The sequence below is a fragment of the Pteropus medius genome, unplaced genomic scaffold (assembly GCF_902729225.1).
Source record: "Pteropus medius unplaced genomic scaffold, Ma_sr-lr_union100, whole genome shotgun sequence".
Taxonomy (NCBI): Eukaryota; Metazoa; Chordata; class Mammalia; order Chiroptera; family Pteropodidae; genus Pteropus; species Pteropus medius.
The window spans coordinates 4,566,368-4,569,791 of NW_024356249.1; the positions used below are offsets into that span (position 1 = coordinate 4,566,368).

General features: G+C 36.8%; 1 pseudogene; it reads right to left on the minus strand.

Moving 5' to 3' along the window:
- Positions 1-2,709: 2,709 nt before the first annotated feature.
- Positions 2,710-2,828, minus strand: LOC120601346 (uncharacterized; annotated as a pseudogene).
- Positions 2,829-3,424: the final 596 nt, after the last annotated feature.

Below are 3,424 nucleotides of genomic sequence, written 5' to 3' on the forward strand. Positions count from 1 at the left end.
GGTCTTTATGGCTATTCTGGTCATTGTATTAATGGATGAGCAAGGCAGAACAATTACTAAGACTAAAACAAAATACACTCGAATAATTGACGACATGACTACCAACATAGGCACCGTGATCTATGTGATGCAGCAAAGCGAGAACCAACCGCGGCAGCTTCTGGAACAGCGGGGTGAAGAACTCTGTGGACTCTCTCCACAGCAAAACGATAGCAAACATTTTTAAAAAACAATAACAATTTCAAATCTCTAGAAATTGCCCTAAAAGCACACAGCCAAAGAAGACACATTTATTCAGGAAAATCTACTAAATTTTGGCAAGAAAAGCAGAAGTCTGTGACATTTGTGCCATGACCCACTCCCGTTCTCCCTCCTCCCAGCTCAGCATTATGGAGGTCTCACTCTGGGCAGCTGTGGCTAAGAACTCAGGGCTCCTTCTCCCTCTAGATTGCAAACAAGGCCCACAGCACCTCCTGAGGAGGGGCCAGCCACCAGCATTCCTCACCCTTCTTGGCTCTGAGTTGCAAAAATTCTATTCCAGGAAAAGGTTTCTGAGCATACTGGGGCTCACTTCTTCACCTCAGCCCTCATTCACGGCAGGGGTGGGGGGGTAGGCGGGTAGAGGGAGATTCACTTGGGAAAAGATGAACAGAGCCCTGTGCCCTGTTACCTGCGTAGAGTGTTTCCCTGCGCCTGTTGTATGCCATCACTGACCACAAAGGACAGAACACATTTCATAGCCATGTGGTTTTTAAAAATGAACAAGTTCTAACAGGACATCCTGGTGGTGGAGTCCTCCCTGGGATGACTGTTGATCATCCAGATGGTTGTGGGGTAAGTAACTAAGAGGAGATGGCAGCTCTGTGAAAGCAACAAGCTAAACCATAAACTAGCTAAGAGTTTATTCTGGTAGAACCAGGGAAAGAGGCATCAGAGAAGAGACCTATTGGGCTCAGAACAGACCTCAAAGATGGTCTCAAAGATTATCTATACGAAGGGACATGAATTTAATTAGATCAGACTGTGGAACAATTTAAAGTCCAGGGCATTCATACAAACAATAGAGCAATTATTCAGCAATTAATGGAGGATAACAGCTGAGTGTGATACTAACAGAGACAGCTAGCATAACAGAGATGTCAGGGAGAGAGGCAGGCAAAGAGAGCCTGGCTAAAACCACTGCCACACCAGGGTGACTGTGTGCATGCCTCAGGCAGTGCCCTCTGTAAAAGTATGGGGTGCAGCTGAAGCACTACTTAGAAGGAAATTTTCCTAGATAAGTATAGGAATTCTGTAGGGAAAACAGTTTCAAAATAGAAAAAAAAAAAAAAACCTAAAATGAATTTACTGTAGTTAGCAATAGACTATATTAATTACTTTATAATCATAATTCTTATACTTTTATCAAAAAACACGAGATATGTTTTCTTTTTGGTCCACTGTGCAGTTTCCTTGAATTAAATGGTTTTTCATTTGTTGTGACTGTTTAATCATATCCCTTTTCGCCAGATTTGAATATATTTGCTTATTTGTATTTATACCAGTAATAATAATAATAATAATATCCTATAAGCAAAATCCTTTGCTATTAAACGAGCCTCTCGTTTCCTTTAGAAGTCTATCTCCTCCCCCCTTTCAGTAGTGACAACGTGCTCCCCTTCTAATCTCATACTGGATTTCATATCCAACTGTCACGATTTGAACATTCTCTATCCATGGACTTTACTATAAACAATATCAGATCTTAAAATCACAGCGCTTATAAGTGACTCCAGAAATTATTCTGAGCAATTCCTTATTTTTATCTTTGTTTGAACCTCCTATCTCATTTCCACAGATAAAATTTCTTTCTGTTATTTGTTATTTGTTCTGATAGCTAATAATTGTATATGGGAAACATCCTTGTGCAAGTTATCATTCCATTTTCAAAAGAAGTGGAGAACAGCTATCTCCTTCCTTTTATTATTCTTTTATAAATGTGATTTTTTTATCACCTCTCACCTCTCAGACATCAGTTTACTACAGTAAATAACAATGACTTCATATTATGTCAGTCAAAAAGATAAAACAGAACAAACAAAATTGGTAAAAATCTATATTTAGATGTGTAAGATTAAATAGGCGACCATTTAACTCAATGTAACATTAATAGCTGGCATTTACTGTTCTAAGCAATTTATATGTTCTCTATCATTTAATATTCCCAGCGATACTTTCAGTAAGTCGTATTATTCTCTCCATTTTACAACTGAGAAAACTGAAGCACAGAGCTATTATTTGCTCAGTCACAATTAAACACATTTTAAACTATTTTAAAACATTTAAAAATTGAACAAGTAGATAGAGAAAGAAAACTGAAAATAAAGCAACTGAAAGATAAATCAAATAGCTGATATTTTCTGCTGATTTGAAGTGTAAGTCAATTTTCAAATATACACGAATGTAGAAAGCAGTCCATTGAATCCCCTTTATCCATCACCTAGCCTCAAAGACCACCAACCCATCGTCTACCTTGTTTCATTTATTCCACATTTTACTCACACTCCCTTGAGTATAATGCCAATTTCAAAACTCATTAATATCCTATAATTTTTCCATGAACACTATGTTTTACTATCTTTTTTTTTTTTTAGGTAAAGCAACCCTTGGTTGACCTCACAGACTGCAAGGAACTTGTCATCTTACAATCCCTTATATTTTTATTTTTTATGCCTAGAGCACCTGATCTTCCTAGGTGGTCTCCCATCCAAGTACTAGCCAGGCCCCACTCTGCTTAGCTTCCGCGATCAGACGGAATTGGGTTTGTTCAGGGTAGCATGGCCGTAGACAACACTATGTTTTAAAGATAGTGACTCTTTTAACATAATCTCAATGCTCTTATAATACCTGAAATAAACAATAATCCTTTAATATCATAAAATGTAGTGTTCAAAATTCTCTGATAGTTTCTTATTTCTTTTGAGTTTCTTTGAATCGAAATCCAAATAAGGTCCATATGATGTGACTGGTTAATATTATCTCTTAATCTATAGATTTCCCTTCCATTATTACTTTTTTTTTCAATTTATTTGTTCAAGAAACTACTCTCTGTGGACATGTAGCATCTCCTCCACTCTTTATTTCAAAGATTATATGATAGTGGTATATTTCAACAGACCCCTCTATACTCAGTATTTTTTGTACTTTCTGTAGTTAATTCTACAGCCTTGATCAGTTTGAAGTTTTAAACTTTACCAGAAATACTTCATAGTGGCATAGATTTTTGAAATAGAAAAACGATGGTCTTCCTCGAGAACTGATAATGTGGAGAAAAATCTGTCAGTATCAGTTCCATTAAGATTAAACATAAGAATGAATACAAAAGAAAATTTTCCCTGTAATTTAACATCCAAGACAGATTCTAGAATGTGGAGGAACAGACTTA